The sequence below is a fragment of the Artemia sp. Qi Xiang Cuo genome, chromosome 8 (assembly GCF_049724085.1).
Source record: "Artemia sp. Qi Xiang Cuo chromosome 8, ASM4972408v1, whole genome shotgun sequence".
NCBI classification, from domain to species: domain Eukaryota; kingdom Metazoa; phylum Arthropoda; class Branchiopoda; order Anostraca; family Artemiidae; genus Artemia; species Artemia sp. Qi Xiang Cuo.
The window spans coordinates 45,286,750-45,311,220 of record NC_142801.1 but is presented as its reverse complement, the minus strand read 5'-3'; the positions used below and the strand labels follow the sequence as shown (position 1 = coordinate 45,311,220).

Genomic DNA, 24,471 nt, shown 5'->3' with positions numbered 1-24,471 from the left:
TAGTGTTTTGTTGTGGTTTAGCTTGTCACAGTTACATTTTCTTTATTTTTCAAAGTTCATTTTGAATTTCTTTCATTGAAATGCATGAGTTGGAATATTTCACTAGTGTTTTGTCATGGTTTACCTTGTCAAAGTTACATTCTATTGATTTTTCAAATTTCATTTTGAATTTCTTTCATTGAAATTCAAGAGTTGAATTATTTCAGTAGTGTTTCGTCGTGGTTTACCTTGTCAAAGTTATATTTCCTTAATTTTTCAAAGTTCATTTTGAATTTCTTTCGTTGAAATGAAAGAGTTGGAATTTTTCAGTAGTGTATTGTTGTGGTTTACGATGCCATAGTTACATTCTCTTGATTTTACAAAGTACATTTTAGATTTCTTTAATTGAAAAGCAAGAGCTAAAATATTTCAATATTTTTTTCTCGTGGTTTACCTTACCACACTTACGTTTGGTTGATTTTTCAAAGATAATTTTGGATTTCCTTCATTGAAATGCAAGAGTTGAAATATTTCAGTAGTGTTTTGCCGTGGTTTACTTTGTCAAAGTTACATTCTCTTAATTTTTCAACGTTCATTTTGGATTTCGTTCGTTGAAATGCAAGAGTTGGAATATTTCAGTAGTGTTTTGTCATGGTTTACTATGTCACGGTTACATTCTCTTGATTTTTCAAAGTTCAATTCTTTCGTTGAAATATGTTTTGTTGTGCTTTACCTTGACACCGTTACATTTTCTTGATTTTTGTTAGGTTAGGTTAGGCTAGATCAAGTTAGGTTAGGTTAAGTTAGGTTAGGTTTGGTTAGCCTACGTACGCGCGCGTACGTAGGCTAACCTAACCTAACTTAACCTAACTTAACCTAACCTAACCTAACCTAACTTGATCTAGCCTAACCTAACCTAACCTAACAAAAATCAAGAAAATGTAACTGTGTCAAGGTAAAGCACAAAAAAACCTATTTCAACGAAAGACATGAACTTTCGAAAATCAAGAAAATGTAACCGTGACATAGTAAACCATGACAAAACACTACTGAAATATTCCAACTCTTGCATTTCAACGAACGAAATGCAAAATGAACGTTGCAAAAATTAAGAGAATGTAACTTTGACAAAGTAAACCACCGAAAAACACTACTGAAATATTTCAACTCTTGCATTTCAACGAAAAAAATCCAAAATGATCTTTGAAAAATCAAGAGAATGTAAGTGTGGTATGGTAAACCACGAGAAAAAACTATTGAAATATTTTAACTCCCGCATTTTAATGAAAGAAATTCAAATGAACTTTTAAAAATTAAGAAAATGTAACTTTAACAATGTATACCACGACAAAACCCTACTGAAATATTTCGACTCTTGTATTTCAATGAAAGGAATTCAAATGAACTTTGAAAAATCCAGAGAATGTAACTCTGACAATGTAAACCATAACCAAACACTAATGAAATATTTCAACTCTTGCATTTCCACGAAAGAAATTCAAAATGAACTTTGAAAAATCAAGAGAATGTAACTTTGACAAGGTAAACCACGACAAAACACTATTGAAATATTCCAACTCTTGCTTTTCAATGAAAGAAATTCAAAAGGAACTTTGAAAAATTAAGAGAATGTAACTGTGACAAGGTAAACCATGACAAAACTCTACTGAAATATTCCAACTCTTGCATTTCAACGAAAGAAATCCAAAATGAACTTTGAAAAATCAAGAGAATGTAACTGTGACAAGGTAAAGCACGACAAAACACAACTGAAATATTCCAACTCTTGCATTTCAATGAAAGAAATCCAAAATGAACTTTGAAAAATCAAGAAAATGTAAGTGTGACAAGGTAAACCACAACAAAAAACTACTAAAATATTCAAACTCTTGCATTTCAATGATAGAAATTCAAAATTAACTTTGAAAAATCGAGAGAATGTAAGTATGACACGGTAAACCACGACAAAAGACTACTGAAATATTCCAACTCTTACATTTCAATGAAAGAAATTCAAAATGAACTTTGAAAAATCATGAGAATGTAAGTGTGACAAAGTAAACCACAACAAAACACTACTGAAATATTCCAACTCTTGCATTTCAATGAGAGAAATTCAAAATTAACTTTGAAAAATCAAGGGAATGTAACTGTGACATTGTAAACCACGACAAAACACTACTGAAATAATCCCAATCTTTCATTTCAATGAAAGAAATTCAAAATGAACTTTGAAAAATCAAGAGAATATAACTGTGACAAGGTAAACCACGAGAAACGCTTCTGAAATATTCCAACTCTTGCACTTCAACTTAAGAAACCCAAAATAAACTTTGAAAAATCAAGCGAATGTGTACTGTGACAAGGTAAACCACGACAAAACACTACTGAAATATTCCAACTCTTGCATTTTAACGAAAGAAAACAGAAATGAACTTTGAAAAATCAAGAAAATGTAACTGTGACAAGGTAAACCACAACAAAACACTACTGAAATATTCCAACTCTTGCTTTTCAACGAAAGAAATTCAAAATGAACTTTGAAAAATCAAGAAAATGTAATTGTGACAAGGTAAACCACGACAAAACACTACTGAAATATTATAAATCTTGTATTTCAATGAAATAAATTCAAAATGAACTTCGAAAAATCAAGAGAATGTAACTGTGAAAAGGTAAACCACAACAAAACACTACCGAAATATTCCAACTCTTGCATTTCACAGATAGAAATTCAAAAAGAACTTTGAAAAATTAAGAGAATGTAACTGTGACAAGGTAAAGCACAGCAAAACACTACTGAAATATTCCAACTCTTGCATTTCAATGAAAGAAATCGAAAATGAACTTTGAAAAATCAAGAGATTGTAACTGTGACAAGGTATACAACGACAAATCACTACTGAAATATTCCAACTCTTGCATTTCAATGAAAGAAATCCATCACGAACTTTGAAAAATCAAGAGAATGTAACTGTGACAAGGTAAACCATAAAAAAACACTCTTGAAATATTGCAACTCTTACATTTCGATGAAAGAAATTCAAATTGAACTTTGAAAAATCAAGAGAATTTAACTGTGACAAGGTAAACCTCAACAAAACATTACTGAAATAATCCAAATCTTGCATTTCAATGACAGAAATTCAAAATTAATTTGAAAAATCAAGAGAATGTAACAGTGACAAGCTAAAACACGACAAAACACTATTGAAATATTTTCAATTCTTACAATTCAATGAAAGAAATCCAAAATGAACTTTGAAAAATCAAGAAAATGTAACAGTGACCCGGTAAACCACAACGAAACTCTACTGAAATATTCCAACTCTTTCATTTCAATGAAAGAAATTCAAAATGAACTTTGAAAAATCAAGAGAATGTAAATTTGATTAGGCAAACCACAACAAAACAATACTGAAAAAATCCAACTCTTGCATTTCAATGAAATAAAATAAAAATGAACTTTAAAAAAACAAGAGAATGTAACTGTGAAATGGTAAACCACGACAAACCAGTACTGAAATAATCCAACTCTTGCATTTCAATGAAAGCAATTCAAATGAACTTTTGAGAAATCAAGAGAATGTAACTGTGACAAGGTAAGTCACAACAAACCACTAGTGAAATAATCCAACTCTTGCATTTCAAAGAAAGAAATTCAAAATGAACTTTAAAAAATCAAGAGAATGTAACTGTGACAAGGTAAGCCGCAACAAACCACTAGTGAAATAATCCAGCTCTTGCATTTCAACGAAAGAAATTCAAAATGAACTTTGAAAAATCGAGAGAATGTAACTGTTACAAGGTAAACCACAACAAAATAATATTGAAATATTCAAACTCTTGCATTTCAATGAAAGAAATTCAAAATGAACTTTGAAAAATCGAGAGAATGTAACTGTGACAAGGTAAACCACAAAAAAACACTACTGAAATATTCCAACTCTTGCATTTCAATGAAAGAAATTCAAATGAACTTTGAAAAATCGAGAGAATGTAACTGTGACAAGGTAAACCATGACAAACCACTAGTGAAATAATCCAACTCTTGCATTTCAACGAAAGAAATTCAAAATGAACTTTGAAAAATCAAGAGAATGTAACTGTGACAAGGTAAGCCGCAACAAAACTCTGCTGAAATATTCCAACCCCTTGCATTTCAATTAAAGAAATTCAATGAACTTTGAAAAATCAAGAGAATGCAACTGTGCCAAAGTAAACCACGACATAACACTACTGAAATATTCCAACTCTTGCATTTCAACGAATGAAATTCAAAATGAACTTTGAAAAATCAAGAGAATGTAAATGTGAGTAGGTAAACCACAACAATACACTACTGAAATGTAACTCCAACTACTGAAATGTAAATTCCAACCCTTGCATTTTAATGAAAGAAATTAAAAATGAACTTTGAAAAAACAAGAGAATGTAAGTGTGAAATGGTAAACCACGTCAAACCAGTACTGAAATAATCCAACTCTTGCATTTCAATGAAAGAAATTCAAAATGAACTTTGAGAAATCGAGAGAATGTAACTATGTCAAAGTAAACCACAACAAACCAGTACTGAAATAATCCAACTCTTGCATTACAACGAAAGAAATTCAAAATGAACTTTGAAAAATTAAGAGAATATAACTGTGACAAGGTAAACCACGATAAAACACTAGTGAAATATTCCAACTCTTGCATTTCAATTAAAGAAATTCAAAATTAACTTTTAAAAATCAAAGAATGTAAGTGTGACAAGGTAAACCATGACAAAACACTACTGAAATATTCCAACTCTTGCATTTCAACGAAGGAAATTCAAAATGAACTTTAAATAATCAATATAATGTAATTATGATAAAGTAAACCACGAAAAAACAGTACTTAAATAATCCAACCCTTGCATTTCAATGAAAGAAATTCAAATTAACTTTGAAAAATCAATAGAATGTAACTGTGACGAGGTAAACTACGACAAAACACTACTGAAATAATCCAACTCTTGCATTTCAACGAAAGAAATAAACAATGAGCTTTGAAAAATTAATAAAATGTATCTGTGACAAGGTAGACCATGACAAAACACTACTGAAATAATCCAACTCTTGCATTTCAATGAAAGAAATTCAAAATGAACTTTGAAAAATCGAGAGAATGTAACTGTGACAAGGTAAACCACAACAAAACATTACTGAAATAATCCAACCCTTGCATTTCAATGATAGAAATTCAAAATGAACTTTGAAAAATCGAGAGAATGTAACTGTGACAAGGTAAACCACAACAAAACACTATTGAAATATTCCAACTCTTGCATTTCAATGAAAGAAATCTAAAATGAACTTTGAAAAATTAAGAGAATGTAAATGTGATAAGGTAAAGCACGACAAAACACTATTGAAATATTCCGACTCTTGCATTTCAATGAAAGAAATTCAAAATGGACTTTGAAAAATTAAGAGAATGTAACTTTGTCAAGGTAAACCATGACAAAACACTACTGAGATAATCCAACCCTTGCATTTCAATGAAAGAAATTCAAATGAACTTTGAAAAATCAAGAGAATGTAACTGTGAAAAAGTAAACCACGACATAACACTACTGAAATATTCCAACTCTTGCATTTCAACGAAAGAAATCGAAAATGATCTTTGAAAAATCACGAGAATGTAACTGTGACAAGGTAAACCACGACAAAACACTACTGAAATATTCCATCTCTTGCATTTCAATGAAAGAAATTCAAAATGAATATTGAAAAATCGAGAGAATGTAACTGTGACAAGGTAAGCCGCAACAAAACACTACTGAAATATTCCAACTCTTGCATTTCAATGAACGAAATTCAAAATGAACTTTGAAAAATCAAGAAATGTAATTGTGACACGGTAAACCACAACAAAACACTACTGAAATAATCCAACTCTTGCATTTCATGGAAAGAAATTCAAAATGATCTTGGAGACATCGAGAGTGTATCTGTGACAGGGTGAACCACAACAAAACACTAGTGTAATATTCCAACTCTTGCATTTCAACTAAAGAAATTCAAATTAACTTTGAAAAATCGATAGAATGTAACTGTGACAAGATAATTCACAACAAACCACTACTGAAATATTCCAACCCTTGCATTTCAAGGAAAGAAATTCAAACGAACTTTGAAAAATCAAGAGAATGTAACTGTGACAAAGTAAACCACGACATAACACTACTGAAATATTCCAACTCTTGCATTTCAACGAAAGAAATTCAAAATGAACTTTGAAAAATCAAGAGAATGTAACTGTGACAAAGTAAACCACGACATAACACTACTGAAATATTCCAACTCTTGCATTTCACTGAAAGAAATTCAAAATGAACTTTGAAAAAACAAGAGAATGGAACTGTGACAAGGTAAGCCGCAACAAAACACTACTGAAATATTCCAACTCTTGCATTTCAATGAAAGAAATTCAAAATGAACTTTGAGAAATCGAGAGAATGTAACTCTGACAAGGTAAACCACAACAAACCAGTACTGAAATAATCCAACTCTTGCATTTCAATGAAAGAAATTCAAAATGAACTTTGAAAAATCAAGAGAATGTAACCGTGACAAGGTAAGCCACAACAAACCACTACTGAAATATTCCAACTCTTGCATTTCAACGAAAGAAATTCAAAATGAACTTTGAAAAATTAAGAGAATGTAACTGTGACAAGGTAAACCACGACAAAACACTACTGAAATATTCCAACTCTTGCATTTCAACGAAAGAAATTCAAAATGAACTTTGAAAAATCAAGAGAATGTAACTGTGACAAAGTAAACCACGACATACCACTACTGATCTATTCCAACTGTGCTAGTCGATTACGTCATTCAATGCCCATGTATGGACTCCCGTCATGACCTTCTGATAGGGTTCTACCGATTATTTAATCAATTTCTCAGATATCCAACTGTCCTAGTCGATTACGTCATTCTATGCCCATGCATGGATTCCCGTCATGACCTTCTGATAGGGTTCTAATGATTATGTAATCAATTTCTCAGAAAATCCATTTGTCCTAGTTGATTACGTCATTCATGTGTCATTCGTCATGTGTCATGTGTCATGTTTCGTGTGTCATGTGTCATGTGTCACGTGTCATTTGTCACGTGTCATGTGTCATGTGTCATGATTCGTGTGTCATGTGTCATGTGTCATGTATCCTTTGTCATGTGTCATGTGTCACCCGCTAGACTCAATAATCCATCAAAGTGAGAAAGTTTCTGTTTTTCCATTCTCACTGACAAAAACCATAAAACAGACATAAAATGATGTTGACATCCAGAAAAGTGAGAAAGTTCCTGTTTTTCCATTCTCACTGACAAAAACCATAAACAGACATAAATTGCTGTTGACATCCATCAAAGTGAGAAAGTTCCTGTTTTTCCATTCTCACTGACAAAAACCATAAAACAGACATAAATTGCTGTTGACATCCATAAATGTGAGAAAGTTCCTGTTTTTTCATTCTGACTGACAAAACCCATAAAACAGACATAAAATGATGTTGACATCCAGAAAAGTGAGAAAGTTCCTGTTTTTCCATTCTCACTGACAAAAACCATAAAACAGACATAAATTGCTGTTGACATCCATAAAAGTGAGAAAAATACTGTTTTTTCATTCTCACTGACAAAAACCATGAAACAGACATAAATTACTGCTGACATCCATGAAAAACATCAAATAAATTGACCGACACGCACATAACCATCCTTGAAACATCCATAAATGTGACAAAATTCATGTTTTTTCAAATGAGAAAAATCCTGTTTTTCCATTCTCAGTGAGAAAACCATAAACCACGTGGTTCTCGTGGGAGTTTAAAAAAAAAGTGTCCGGATCGGGATTCGAAGGGGTATTGTCCTCGTGGGGCTGGTACCCCCCTCTCTACTAACATCAGATAAAAAAAACTCCGAGGTTGACACAAACCCATTTTTTCGCTTTGATATTGTTACTCTGATACCAGTTTTGATACTTTGATGCACATTTGATTTTTCCAAAAAAAAGTTTGATTTTGAGATAAGGAATTTTAAAAAATTTGACCTTTTTGCAATCAAAAACGAACAAAAATTAATTAAAAAAAACTTTCCGAAAAATAAATTTTTCAAATAAAAGTAAAGGCATTTTGAACTTAAGCTCAGAAAATACAAATACCTGTTAAAATTTAAACTCAAAACGACCAGAAATTACTATTAAAGAATAAATGAAACCCAAAACGAAAAGAAACTAAATATACAATCATAGCAAAAAAAATGCAACAAGTAAGAATATACAAGAATAAACATATATTAAAGCGAGTAATTATTATATTGAATATTAAAATCAAGATTAAAGCGAAAAACAAATTTCCCTATAGAATTATAAATGAAACTTAAAACGAACAGAAATTAAATAAACAATCAATGAAAACAAAAATACAATAGATATTAATGTAAATTAATAAATAAATCTTAAAACGAGTAAAAATTAAATTGAATATGCCAATCAAGCTTGAAACGAACAAAAAAAAACTACAAGCAAGAGTTTGGGTATCACCTCCTTCTCTCACTGTAAAAGTCTAAAACCTACTGCGTCATTGGCGGTTTACTGAAAATTATGTGCGTCTTGAAAAGTCTTGGAAAGTGTAAACAACATCAAATTGAATATTTGATGTATAATGATATTACTTGTTGAAAGATCAATCAGTTCAAGAATTTATTTCACTGTAATTTTATTTTTATTTTCAATGATTTAAGAACTGTAAAATAAAATATTTGTAATATAGTTTGTTTTCAGTTAAGCGCTAAAGATGCTGTAGGCTTTTGGTTTTTATTTACAGTTAAGGAAGGAGGCAGTATCTAAACGCTTGTTTGTAGTGAAACTAAATTCGTCTTGAACAACTTTAAAAAGAGCTAATAGAATTATACTGAATATTTGATGTATAATGATATTAATTGCTGAAAGCTCATCAGTTCAAAATGTTACTATAATTTTAATGTTTATTTTCAATATTAAGTACAAAAAAAAATATTTGTCATAAAATTGGTTTTCCATAAAGCGCCAATGACGCAGTAGGTTTTAGACTTTTACAGTGAGAGAAGGAGGTCATACCCAAACTTTTCTTTGTAGTGATTTTTGTTCATTTCAAGCTTGATTTGCATATCAATTTAAGTTTTACTCGTTTTAAGATTTATTTATTGATTTACATTAATATCTATTGTATGTTTGTTTGCATTGATTGTTTATTTAATTTCTGTTCGTTTTAATTTTCATTTATACTTCAATAGGACAGTATTTTTTTTCGTTTTAATATTGATTTTCATATCCAATTTGATCTTTATTCGCTTCAAGATCTATTAATTCATTTATATCATTAAGTGTTTTATGCTTTTTTGTTATGATTGTTTATTTAATTTCTTTTCGTTTTGGGTTTCATATAGTCTTTAATAGTAATTTCTGGTTGTTTTAATCTTGAATTTGAGCAGGTATTTGTATAGGTATTAGATAAGTTTAAACTTATCTTTACTTTTCTTTGAAAAACTTATTTTTCGGAAAGTTTTTTTTAATTAAGATTTATAAGTAAATAAATCTTAAAACGAGTGAAACCTAAATTGATATGCAAATTAAGCTTAAAACGAGCAAAGGTCATTACAAACAAGAGTTTGACTACTGCCTCCTTCCCTAACAGTAAAAGTCTAAAACTTACTGCGTCATTTACGCTTTACTTTAATTTATTTATTTATCAGTTATTCTATAATAGTAATTTCTGGTTGCTTTGAGTTTGAATTATTATAGGGATTTATTTCTGGTGATTTTAAGTTTTATATGGCCTTTACTTTCCTTTGAAAAACTTTTTTACGCAAAAGTTTTTTAGTTAATCCACGTATAATGGTGGCTACCCTGACAGTTGCACCAATCACCCTAAAAGTACCAGACAAAGTACTAAATAATAGATTTATCCATCGTTTTTCATTGCTTGAATCTTCCTATTCCTCATCGTTAGCAGGCGTTTTTATTCTCAACTCGACCAACAACATAACATCATTAGAAAACAGTGAGAACAGATAAATTCAGCACTGTTGGATAAACCTATTTTTCAAGAATAATTTTAAAACTTGAAGGAAATGAAGGAAACATGGAATTCTAATCAACAGAAACTTTCTGCCTATTATAAGGTTAAGAATTCCATTGTAATAATGTTTTCTTGTAGGTTATATAGCCTAGGACTATATCTTGCCCTATTAAGGACAGTTGCCACCATTATATCCGACAAATGTTGATTGAGGAATCGACCAGAAGAGTACATACTCTACTTCCTATTTCTAAAACCCTTGCAGAGTCAGAGCTAAGACTTAATTAATTATCCCATTTTATTTACATAAGCTGATTCAGAAAAAAATGGTAAATTTGTAAATAATCTGATTTTTCAGCCAATACTCGTGATTATACCACATATTTTTTTTCTTATAAGTTAGTTCCATTTTCAATTGGCTACTCGCGATTGGTACTTTAACACAAGCCTTATCAGGAATAACCCCTATACATCCTTTTTTAAGGCCCATCAAAAATATTACTAAATCTTACCTTAGTCAAACAAGATGTGAGCACTGAAATTCCAAAGCACTGACTAAACTTTGATGCAATTTTTATTCCATTGAGACTGAATTCTTTCGTCTATTTCAGCATGGCTGAAATAAAATGAATTCCTTAAACTAGTTTGAATTAAGTGATTACCTTCCGAATGATTTGAGGTCAAAATCAGTTGTTTAAAATATCAGTTTGAGAAAAATTTCAAAAACAAATGAAGAAACGAAAATTAAGATACAAATGACGTTTCTTGGGAAAACAGTTTCTCAATAAAAAAGGCATTTGTAGCAATCAATGCACTTTTACCATTTCAAAATATCCTTATTTTCGTCACTGTTTTCAAAGACTCTAGCGTTGCCTATACTAAAGAGCCATAAAGCTTCAATGTATTATTTATTCATTTATTTTCTTTACTTCCAAAGCAATTTCATATACAAGGGATGGTCAGAGAAACTTTGAAGGGGAGTCATTCGATTGTAAACTGATAGCGCCCTTTTTAAGAGTCAAAAGTGACCAGTAGGCAACCAGTTCCCTCCCATGCCTTTTTAGCTGCCCTCCCCCAACAGATGTCTGACCAAAATTTTGAGATAGTTAATTTGTTCATAATATTCTAAAGGTTAAATATACTATACCTCAGGGGATGACAAGACTCCCCGCAGCCCATGAGAAAAGGGCTATAATGTGTACAAGTTGCTCATTGATTAAATATAGGGTTTCGTTTTGGAAAATTGGGGCATTTTTGATCTTGGGTCTCCAAAAAGGGTTGTAAACTATTCAATTTGCTAATTGTTTAGATACAAGGTCAATTATTGGGAAAGAAGGGAATGTTTGATCCTGAGTGTGTCCGAAAAGCCTAAGGGTTTTAAGGTGAAACTTCAGGGTATGGTATGGGGGCGTTAAACAAAATAAAAAGACATTGTATGCACCTAGTTTAACAAAAGGACGTATCTCTAATATCTCAGGAACGCCTAAGGGTATTAATTTGAAACTTTCGGGGCCTCTACTAATACTACTAGTGCGCCTGCAACTGAGACTAATTGCGATTGCGACTACTTGCAATTATGATTGCTACTAGGTGCGATCGCAACTACGACTATGACTGCTTGCGACTGCGACCACTTGCAACTGTACAACATCAATTACGACTACTTGTGACTACGACTACGACTGCGACTATTTTTATTTTCGACTACTATCTGGAAATGTTGAAGGGGATGCTCAACAAAATCAAAACACAATATGTGTATGCTGGTTGTCAAAAGGGCGTATCAGCAATATCTCATGAACGGCTGAAGGTATCAGGTTGAAACCTCCAGGGCATGCTGAAAAGCAATTGAAGGACAACCAGTTCTCCTTGCCTTTTTAGATGCCCCTTTCCCTCAAACCTAGCCAGAACTGTAAATAAACATTTTGTTCAAAATAGTCAAAAGGTCCAGTAACCATACCTTTGGGAATGCCTATCCCTAACAGCCCCCAGGGCGAAGTTTTTGAATTATACAATTTGCTCATCGATCATCAAATAGTTCGTGGTAAGGAAACTCTAAGTAAGGAGTGACTCAGCTCAACAGTAACTGAAACTCTAAAAACAGAATCTTGATACCAATAGTAACATCAAGAGAATTAGCATTTAATGCTGATTCCAATTATATAAGATTCATCAAGTTTAGTGTTAACCGGCAAAAGCTACGAGCCTGAGAAAGTTTGCCAGATTTTCAAAAAGGGAAGACCCCCCCCCCCCATGCCTCAACCATCAAAATTTTGAAATTGCCATTTTGTTCAACATTGTTGAAAGGGCTAACTATGGCTTTGGGTTTAACATGATCCCCACAGCTTCTTGAGAAAGACCTGTAAGTTATAAAACTTGACCATTATTTACGTTTAGTATTTGTTATTGGGAAGTATATAGACATTTTTTTGGGGGGGGGGGGGATTTTTGTGCTGGGGGATTTACAACGGGGGAACTTTCTGTGGAGAGGGAAGCTCTCGGGGGTGAGCTTTTCAGGGACATTTTACACTGGGGAATTGCCAGAAGCCTATTACGAAATTCTTTTTATTTTTCTTACTATCTCTTTGCTGACTCAATTTTACATGTGGAGATGTCCCGGGGGAAATATCCGAGAGAAATTTTCAGCAGGTTTGGAATTAGCTGGAGGATTTTTGTCGTGGGGGAGAAAGTTTTCTATAAATAATTGTCTTATAAAATCATTCCTTTCATATCATAGTTACAGCAATAGCATTGAATGAGTGTGTCTCTAATGTTTTTTCGTTTTTTTTTGCCTTACAAAATATAACTGATGGTCGTAGACCATCAGTTATGGACCATCGTCTATGTCTCTAGCCATTTCTTTTTATTCCTGTTAAAAAATCCATCTTTGATCCCTTTGGCTAGCAGTTAATACGCTCTGTCTCAGAACTCCTTTGGTCACCAGTATGTACACTTTGTCTCCAATCCACTATAAGGAATAATACTTTTACCCCCTTTGGTCAATGCAGCAAAACCCTTTTTGGCCGGGAATATGGCATGACTGTAAAATGAACTATATGCACTTCGTTGTCTGTGGCACATCCTAGGTCGACAAACAGTAAATTTGTCTTCCATGCATTGTTTCTTTGTATTGTTTTACATGACCCTGTCATATAGAGCATTTTGTCACAGAAAACTAAAAAGGACTCATTTATTCGAAAACCAAAAGTATTCCTGCCTTTTTTAAGGGTAAACCGATAACAGGGTAACTTGATTCCCATTAAACAATCTATTTGTCCCTAGAACCCCGATATGGTATTGGATATAAATTTCAAGTTATTCATTTTAATCAGAATCGTAGAAAGGTTGAAATTATTTGTCTCCGCGGATGACATGATACATGGAGTACGTTCCATATCATACCACTATGGTCAACGATGCGGACGCACCGCCTCCTTCCTTTTTGTTCGGTAATGAGTTGGTCCTGTCTCCGGCACCTTCTGGTAAGCAGTGCTTATGCTTTGTTTCCGACCCTTTTCGCATTTGTTCTGTTTCCCATCATCTTTTGTAAACTCTGTGCGTACTTAGACTTCATTCCCTTGTGATCAACATTGGATAACTCCGTCTCTGACCGCTTTGGTAAAAAGTACGATTGTCTTTATCCAGCCCATTTTGGTAAACAATACACATACAATGTCTCAAATCTCTTTCATCAACAGTGCATAAGATCCGTCTTTAGTCCCATTTGGTAAACAGTGTTTGCGTTGCATCCGTGACACCTCTGGTAAACTATGCGTACACTGACCCGTTTGGTGATTTCTATGTGCGCCCCACCTATGTCTTTCTCTTTTTGCAACAACGTACACACTCTGTCTTTGTCCCTCTTGGTTCAACAGAGCTTAGATTGCTCTGTCTCCGGCTGTATTTGGCCTACCATACTCCCTCCGTATACTGTGTCTCGGTCCACCTTGGTCAAGAGGTTCCACAATTCATCTCTAACACCCTTTGGTCAACGATGCGTAATCTCGGTCTTTGAACATAATATGTTTATGTTTGCTCTGTATTTGACCTTCTTTGGTCAGCAGAGCGTGCACTCTGTCTCCGCATACCTTAGGTACACAAATTCATATGCTATGACCCCTTGGGTAAACAGTACATACGTACAATCTTCAGCCCATTTGACCAGCAGCACGCACGCTCCGCCCCCCCCCCCCCACTCTCTTTGGTGGAGAGCAAGCATTCTCTGTTTCAAATCCACTTCGGTAATTAATACACAGATCGGTCTCCGACCCCCCCCCCCCTTCTGAAAACCATGTATACGCTCCTTCTTTGACTGCTTTTCGTAAACAGTGCCTCTGGTCCGTCTCAGAACCCCTATAGACAACAAAGTATGAACTCTGTTTCCGCCGCCTTTTGGTAAGCATTACGCGCGCTCAGTCTCACAGCGTCTTTGGTCAAAAGTGCGTACACCCGTCTCCATCCCCCTTAGTCAATAACACGCACGTTCTTTCTTTAACTCCTTTAGCAAACGGTACGTATGCCCTATCTCCAATCCACAATTCTAAACAGTGTGCCCGTTCTCTCTTCAGCTCTCTTTAAATAATATTAAATAAAAAAAACTAGTTTTTTTTAACTGAAAGTAAGGAGCGAGATTAAAACTTAACACGAACAGAAATTATTCTGTATATGAAAGGGATTGTCCCCGCCCCAGCGCCTCGATATTTACGCTAAAGTTTTTTATTGTTTTAAAAAATAGAGTTGTGAGACAGAGTCAAACTTTAGCGTAAAGAGCGAGGCGTTGAGGAGGGGACAGTCCCTTTTATATACAGAATAATTTCTGTTCGTTTTAAGTTTTAATGTCGCTCCTTACTTTCGGTTAAAAAAACTTGTTTTTTTTTATTTAGTTTTTGAACGTTTTTGAATAAATGCAGGTTTTGATCTTGGCTCACCGTACATGAATAATTAAAACAAAATTTTCATATTAATTTACTTTTATTTAGTTAAATTGCTTTCTCGAAACTTGTTTAATTTTATTTACGAACGTTTTTATTAGTAATAAATATACGTAACTTACGAATTAACTTACGTAACGAACTTCTATATTCATATATTTTTAATCTATTTATAAGGGGGTTCGCCCCCTAGTCAATACCTTGCTCTTTAAGCGAAAGTTCGAATTTTGTTCCGATTCTTTAAAAATGACCGCTTAATCACAAAGGCCGTTAATTAGAATAAATAGCTCTTATGAAAGTACTAAAAAATCTTTGGCTTAAAGAGCGAGGTATTGACTACGGGGTGAACCCAATCATATAAGTAATATATTTTTTTCGTTTAAAGTTTCGATGTTGCTGCTATTGCAGTTGAAATACTTGTTTTTTTTTATATTAAATTTCTGATCTTTTTTTAAATAATGCTGGGAAGTCCGGCGTCCCCTTCATAGCAATGTCCCTTCCCCCTATGAAAACTTCCTTCAGAGAAATATCCTCCCACATAACCCCCGACCCCCCCCCCCCACTACCAGGAAAAATCTCCCCTGAAAACGTCTGTATACTTCCAAATAACCAATACTATATGTTAACATTGGGTAAAGTTCATAACTTTCAGCCCTCCCCTCGGGAACTTCGGGGGATTAAGTCATCCTAAAAGACAAACTTATTATATTTTCGAACATTCTGAACAAAATGGCTATCTCAAAATTTTGATCAGGTGACTTTGGGAAAAAATGAGCTCGGGAGGGGGCCTAGTTGCCCTCCATTTTTCTTGGTCACTTAAAAAGGGCACTAGAACTTTTAATTTCCATTCCAATGAGCCCTCCCAAGATATTCTAGGACAACTTGGTCGATACAATTACCCCCGGGGAAAAAAAAACAAACAAATAAACACGCATCCGTGATCTTTTTTCTGGCAAAAAATGCAAAACTCCACATTTTTGTAGATGGGAGCTTGAAACCTCTACAATAGGGTTCTCTGATACGCTGAATATGATGGTGTGATTTTCATTAAGGTTCTATAACTTTTAGGGGGTCTTTCCTCCTTTTTTTCGAAAATCAGCCAAATTTTCTCAGGTGCCTAACTTTTGATGGGTAGAATTAAACTTGATGAAACTTATATATTTGAAATCAGCATTAAAATGTGATTCTTTTGATGTATCTATTTGTATTAAAATACCGTTTTCTAGAGTTTCGGTTACCATTGAGCCGGGTCGCTCCTTACTTACAGATCGTTACCACGAACTGTTTGATTGCGTGAGCATCGTCTTTGACCCCATTTTGATGAAAACTGTGAACTCTCTGTATCCAACCCGTATTAATTTGGAGCACATTTTGATTGTCCGAGATTAAAGCAAATTGAGCGCATTTCCAGTATATTTTGATGATTAAAAATAGCATTGCTTAGTCAATATATTAGGTATTTATTTTGTTTTCCCTGGCCTCTTCATTTAGAATTGATGGTCTTAAACATTTAGGGCAAGATTCAATCGCTAATTACAGTTTCAAGCACCTTTTTAAAGGGAAAAACCATTTTAAGGGTAATATGTTACCCCTTTAACGCCTTATATGTCCTAAGACCTTAACGTGGTATCGGATGAAAGCATTAAGTTAGTTATTTTTATAAGAACAATCAGAAAGTCCAAAAGTTTGCCTACTGGAGCGATATGGTACGTGTAATACTCCTCATCTCCAATTGCCTTTGGTCAGCAGTGTCTCCGCTCTGTCTCCGAGATTTCTGGTAAAGTGTTTGTAACCTCCGTCTCTCACCCCTTTTGGTCAACAGAGCCTAAGGTACGGATCCAGTTCTCTTTAGTAAACACCATGCCCACTCTGTCTCAGAAATCGCTGTAAAATGTAAGCAATTCGTCCCTGACCCCATTTGGATCAACAGTGTGTACACTTCACTTCTTCTTCAAATGTTTATTTATGGTAGTTTTGTTCTTGGAATGCGGGGAAGGCAATTTTAATTTGAGAGTTATTCCTGCAAAGACTGCTCCAGCCCCAATTATTCAAAGCGACATGTAATATACAAATGAAGCTCAAACGAGGAGCAATTACAATGGACCATTAAGTCAAACTTAAAACGAACAGAAATTACGGCAAATAAGTATATATTGCCACCCTCCTCCTCCTGGCCCTTCTGTAAATGGTCTGAAAGGCTAGAGCGTCATTCCTTATTCGGAGGACCAAGAATATTTACAATTTTGCATGGAATAGGATGTATAAGTATGAATGCATAAGAATACAGATATGTTTTATATTTGGAAAATATTATACTTTTTTGGTATAATGGCTTTCTTTTGAAGCATTTAAAAGTCAACGTAGGATCGTTACTGATACATACCTCCCCTCCCCTCCCCTTGAAAAACTACGTTCCTGTAACGAATTTAACAAAAAAACACGTATGTTACGACCCGAGACCCAAAAACAGTCCGTTTCATTGAGGGTCATTTTCTGTTTATTAAAACAAAATTGCTGCAAAAGTCTTGCACCGTGTATGGGAAAATGTAAGTCTTTTGCATTCAGAGAAACCACAAAATAACAGGAAATATAAACACAATTTTTAAATGGATGCGGTTACCTTTTCGGAGTATAAATAAAAAAATAAAAAATAACCCATCACCTTTGACACTACGTAGAGGCTTCAAAGATCAGAAACCATCGACACCGCTGTTATTTAAAACGAGCATTTTTTGACGCCAAGTTTTGCAAAACCGTGTTCACAAGAATGTTATTTAGCCTGTCAAACCAACTCACGAAGATGCTCACTCAAAATAATCGTATTCTTAAAAATTGATCAAACATGCAAGAAGATGGCAGATATAGATTAGACTTCTTTTGAATTGTGTACAAAGGTTAATGAAGAAAATTAACTAGTAACAATCGCTCGTTGAATGTTTATGTCCTTTTAAGCCAATGCCTGGGGCTTCTTGAAGGGGGCTCAAGGAATACTTACTAAAAGCAATTTTAAGGTTTAGTGATGATACGTAACTCATCATTTATTCGGAACATTCCATATCTTTGCCCTCGGTTAAAGGTTTCTTGGTGGTTTAACCAGGCATATAGATAAATACTTACTTACCTGGGGGAAGGGGCAAATTTAAGCCACAAATACTAAAAACAGGCGAATTATATGAAATATATAAGGAATTACTGCATGAATTTTTAATATTTTATGTCACAATATATTCACAAATACCTGGAGTGTCTTGACAGGCTCAGATGTCTTTAGGTCCGTAAACCACTTCCCCTCTCTATTTGCTATGAAAATATCTTAGCTCAACCCTTCTTTCTTACAGAAATCCCTGTTTTACTCACAATGCAAATTATGTCATGGAGGTTGTTTTAAAGGATTTCAAAGAAACTCGTACAATGATTTTTATTATAAGATCAATTTTAAAAACCGTCCCAAAAAAGGAATTTTTCGGAGAAAAGGTGATACCCATATTAACATCTAAGAGGAGAAAAAATAAATCCTTATAACAATTCAAACTCAAAACGCACAAAAATTACTATTAATGAGTAAATGAACCCAAAACGAACAGATATTAAAATATATAATCACTCACTAAAAATGATATGCGTTTAGTGGTTTTATCTAAACAGTGCGGTTTTCATTTACCATAACATCAACAAAAATAACATTGAGGCAGCGCTACTGTACTGCCTGGAATTTAGTTAAGATGATATCATCTAGACCCCAAATTACCCCAGTTTCCCAGTCTTTTGACGAATTGTGTTTCCTTAGTTATTTATAAATTATTTTTAGTATCTAAAGAATACCATGCTTATTCCAAGTAATTACCTATGAAATCATTCTTGAAACTCTGGTCAACCTATAACGATAAATTATTGTTTCAGGTCTAGGAGCCCATTATCAACAGTTCGTGGTAACGGACTGTAAGTAAGGAGCGACCCGGCTCAATAGTAACCAAAACTCTAAAAAACGGAATTTTGATACCAATAAATACATCAAAAGAATCAGATTTGTATGCTGATTTCAAATATATAAGTGTCATCAAGTTTAGTCCTACCCACCAAAAGTGAAGTGCCTGAGAAAATTTGCCTTATTTTCGAAAAAGGCGAAACACCCCCTAAAAGTCAAAGAACCTTAATGAAAATCACACCATTAGATTCAGCGTAGAGAACCCTACTATAAAAGTTTCAAGCTGCTATCTGCAAAAATGTGGAATTTTGTATTTTTTGCCAGAAGAAACATCACGGATGCGTGTTTATTTGTTTTTTTTTCTTTTCCCCAGGGGTGATCGTATCGACCCAGTGACCCTAGAATATCGCGGGAAGGCTCATTCGAACGGAAATTAAAAGTTCTAATGCCCTTTATAAGTGAACAAAAAAATGGAAGGCAACTAGGCCCCCTCACACGCTCATTTTTCCCCAAAGCCACCCGATCAAAATTTTGAGATAGCCATTTTGTTCAGCATGGTCGGAAAATAAAATAAATATGTCTTTGAGGATGACTTAATCCCGCGCAGTCCCCGGGGGAAGGGCTGCAAGTTATGAACTTTGTACAATGTTTACACATATTATTGGTTATTTGGAAGTATACAGACGTTTTCAGGGGGGGGGGGGTTCTGGTAGTGGGGGTGGGCGGGTCGGGGGTTACATGGGAGGATTTTTCCACGGAGGAAGTTTTCAGGGGGAAGGGACATTGCTATGAAGGGGGCGCCGGATTTCCCAGCATTATTTAAAAACAGATCAGAAATTAGATAAAAAAAAACAAGTGTTTCAACTGAAAGTAAGGAGCAACATCAAAACTCAAGACGAACAGAAATTATTACGTATATGATTTGGTTCGCCCCCTAGTCAATACCTCGTTCTTTAAGCTAAAGTTTTTTTTAGTACCTTCATAAGAGTTATTTATTCTAATTAATGAGCTTTGTGATTAAGAGGTCATTTTTAAAGAATTGGAACAAAATTCGAACTTTAGCGGAAAGAGCTAGGTATTGACTAGGGGGATGAATTCCCCTAATATATGTAATAAAAATATACGAATATAGAAGTTCGTTACGTAAGTTAATTCGTAAGTTACGTATATTTGTAACTAATAAAAACGTTCGTAAATAAAATTAAACAACTTTAGAGAAAGCCATTTAGCCAAATTTTGTTTTAATTATTCGTGTACGGTGAGCCACAATAAAAACCTGCATTAATCTAAAAACGTTCAGAAATGAAATAAAAAAAAGTTGTTTTTTTTACTAAAAGTAAGGAGCGACATTAAAACTTAAAACGCACAGAAATTATTCCGTATATGAAAGGGGCTGTCCCCTCCTCAATGCCTCGCTATTTACACTAAAGTTTGACTCTTTCTCACAGCTCTATTTTTCAAAACAATAAAAAAAACTTTAGTGTAAAGAGCAATGCGTTGAGGAGGGGACAGCCCCTTTCATATACGGAATAATTTCTGTTCGTTGTAAGTTTTAATGCCGCTCATTACTTTCAGTTAAAAAAAAACTTTTTTTTTATTTAATTCTTGACAGAACTGGGTTTCTTTGAAACTGCAAGGTGCAGAAGGATTAATGGTGGTTTCTTCCGCTTTGTTATACTGACTACTTATATACTAGGCTATATTGTCACACGCATGCGAGAAGTGGTGATTCTAGCCTATAAACCTGAAATTAGTCCATATCCCCCACGACTGACAATTTTTCCTCTATCTGGCAACCTAAATCAATATTCCTAAATGCGGAACAGTTTATGTTTTTATTCTTTTGTTTTAGACGTCACACCCACAGTTGCTCATCTTTAAGATACTATGAATTCCATCAATTTATTTCTTGGCATTGCTAATACCTTTTCGTTTTGCCTCTACCCCAAATATAAATTGAGGTTTTACGGCTTATACGAAAGCAAAACTCCTAAATATGGGACAGTGTTTGTCCAGTCTTTAATTCTTTTGTTTAAGACGGTCCATAAATCGTCATCAAGATGTGAAGAATTCTATAAAATTATTTTGGATTTGCCAAAACCTTTTTTTAACCATTCGATATTTGAACTTCATAGCTAAGGCAGGAGGCTCAAACTGACCACCCCTCAGTCGCTAGAATTGGCTTAGATCCCTTTCTGACAGTTTTTTTTTAACGGAAAATATATGTACTTACGAAAAATTCCCCCCTGTTGGTAGGCAGTAGTAATGTCTTGAATGTACTGACAAGTATGCCAACGTTTAAGAACAAGCTCTTTATGCTTAGTTTGTTTTTAGCAAAAGTGAAGCAAAGGCAAAAGTTTACAAGCAGAAGTAAAAATAAACCTTTTTAGTTCTAAGTCTGTACCTTAAACAGTCCTAATCAAAACTAAAGTTGGTTTTCAAATTTCTAACGGAAAAAAATTGTCTACGTAATATACCATGACAAATGTAAACACCTCCCAAGCAGTATTTACAATATAACATCATCTAATATTGACATTCATCTTTAATCTTGTTGGTATTGACAGCATGCTAAATTTGTTCAGTCCTTTACTACTTAAGTTCCTTTCTGTAAACAAATGCCAGGGTACTAAAAAAGGTGCAGATTACAAGCAGTTCGTGGTAACGAACTGTAAGTAAGGAGCGCCTCGTCCCAATAGAAACTAAAAAAAATGGAATTTTGATAACAATAGAGGCATAAAAATAATATTCTTTTTATGCTGATTCTAAATATACATATTAAAAAAAAAGAGTTTTTTATTTAACTGAAAGTAGGTAGCGACATTAAATGTTAAAATGAAGAGAAATTTGTACTTTTCTGAAACAAACTCAAATGAATTTACAGAAGAAAATGTGCATTGTCAGTTTAACATACATATGCTGATATTTATTACTTAAAATCATGATTAATTTTTGATTTCTTAAAGTTATAAAAGTGAAAACCTTAAAAGAATTTTTTTCAGTACAGTACAAATTATATTCTGGTTTTTAGAAAGCATAGGTTTTAGAACCCTACTCAGATTAATCTATGCTCGTTTTGAGTTTGACTTATTTTAATTTCTGTTTGTATTGCGTTTCATTTATTTATTGATAGATTTGTGGTAGTTGTATGCTTGGTAGATTATTTGATTCTATTTTTGTTCATTTTTGGGTTAATAAATTATTCGAAAAAGTTTTTGATTAATTTCTGTTCGTTTTATATTGACATAGTTTTTTTCAGGGAGAAAGACTGAGCCTCTTCTAAAGTTAAACAACCATCCCTTCCATAAATACCTTAAAAACACCCTGGGCATAAATTACAACCCTTGCCCCTAATCTCTGGGGTTTTTATCAACCCCAAAAGCCTTGGTATATGATATTTAGCCTATTTTGAACAGAATGGCTATCTCAAAATTTCTATTAGACGCATTTCGGGACAATACGACGTGTTTGTAAAGGGGAGAGGGTAGCTGCCCATTGATCACTTTGGCTCTTAAAAAGAGCACTAGAGCGTCTGATTACCAATCCAATGAGCCCCCTTCGAAGCTTATATGACCACACTTTCTATAAAAAACCCTATATGTTCCCAGGGCATAACTTACAACCTTTGCCCTGAGGGCTAGGGAGATTTGTTATCCTCAAAGACATAATTTCCAGACCTTTGCCTTTTCGCTTCCTATGATAGCTTCTTGCCAATCAGAACACTTCTTGCATATGCCATAAACTACAATACAGGAGTTAAGTGACGTTCTAGAACACCAGATATCAACTGCTTTTAACTCTTAAAAAGAGCACTAGAACTTTCAATTTACAATTTAATGAGCTCCTTTCGAAGTTTCTATAACAACTCCTGTTATAAGAAATGCTTTGGTCAGGAAACAAAAAGAGAAAAAAACATTATAAAGTAATGCATTGTGCCCACATCACTCTTTACTTCACCACTGCTATTGCGCTGCCTATGATTTCTGGTCGTTTTGAGCTTTATATGTTCTTGGACTATTTCAAAACAACATTTTTATCTCGCAATTTTTATGAGATACATTTCGGGAAAAGAGGGTTTCGGAAGGGGGCTAGTTGCCCTCCTATTACTTTTGATTCTTAAAAGAGAACTAGAGCTTTCAGTTTCAAATCAAAAGAAAGTTTTCTAAGGTTTAGACGCCCACCCTCCCCGTATAAAACCTTGTGTGTCCCGGGGATTAGCCTACTACCTTATCCCCAGGCTCTAGGAGGTTGTGTCAACCCCCAAAGGCATTGTTATGTGATCTTTGGACTTTTTTTTTAACAAAACAACTATCTCAAAATTTTTATCGGATGCATTTGGGGAAAAGAGGGCGAGAGGGGGTAGCTAGTTGCCATCCGATCATTTATGAATCTTGAAAAGGGCAATAGAATTTCTGATTTTCGATCCAATGAGCCTTCACTGAAGTTTTATACGATTACCCCTTCCATAAAAACCTTAAATATTAAGAATAGGCAACTAGTACAACTCATAGGCCTTGCCATGAGGTCTTTGGCGGGTTGTCATCCTCAAAAAACATAATTACTGGATCTTTCAACTATGTTGAACAAAATAGCAATATCGCAGTTTTGATTGGATGTGTTTGGAGAAATTATGGACGGGAGGGGGGCTGGTTTCCGTCAAATCAATTGTGATTCTTAAAATGGGCACTGAACTTTCAATTTTCAATCGAATAAGGTCCTTTCAAGGTTTCTACGACAACTCCTTCTATGCGAAGTGCCTTCGTCAGAAAAAAATATATACATTCTGGCATTAGACCCCGGCGCCGCACCGGCGGGTCGACCGAACGCCGCCGACAAGAGGCCCAGTCGAACGCTGCCGAAGTGTCGCAACACCGCGGGCGCGCCGCAGGCGCGCCACCGCTGGCAAAGGCGGCGGCATTCGGTCGACTTTAAATTAATTTTGCGGCAATTCTTTATTGCGTCAACCGCAAAGTCGGAGCTTTTCCTTCTCGTTTAGTTTAGTATTTCGATTTTCCTGATTAGAAATCAAGCAGGGATTATACTATCCCCGAATTTTCGAGTATTTCCCCGAAAATATGCGTCATTCCGAAAAAAAATTGGTTCCCCGAATCCCCGAAAATCACGCAATCACGGTGCAACCCCTAGCGATTTATCACCTGTGACTTTCCCTGCCAAATATTACTTTGCATACCATAATTCTTCACTACAGAAAGATCGTTTCCACAGCTGAATTGTAAGTTTGCAGAATTTGTTTTTTCTTTTGCTGTTTTTAGTTAAGATTTTATTAATGTTTAATACTCAATTGTTGAACGCATGATTGATTAAAGAAAATACAATCTTATTTCTTAAAATATTTTACCCCCCCCCCCCACAAAAAACCTATTGAGACAAAATTTAGCGATAGACTAAGCTATTTACAAGATTGGGGAATTAAAAGATTGAAATGGAATTTACCCCAAAAATATTATTCATAAAAAAATTGTAAACTATTGCCTACAGGAGGGGGGATAGAGCGATATCATTTTTAAATGATAATACCTCTTTTT

At 34.2% G+C, this 24,471-nt stretch overlaps 1 protein-coding gene across 1 annotated transcript in view; it reads right to left on the bottom strand.

Annotated features, from left to right (window-relative positions):
* The window catches only part of capu (formin protein cappuccino), a 380,358-nt gene that overhangs the window by 329,365 nt on the left and 26,522 nt on the right, over positions 1 to 24,471 (bottom strand). The window contains exon 2 of the mRNA XM_089093489.1: positions 10,582 to 10,685. The gene's annotated coding sequence lies outside the window, so the exon portion shown is untranslated. The remainder of the gene's footprint in view (positions 1 to 10,581; positions 10,686 to 24,471) is intronic.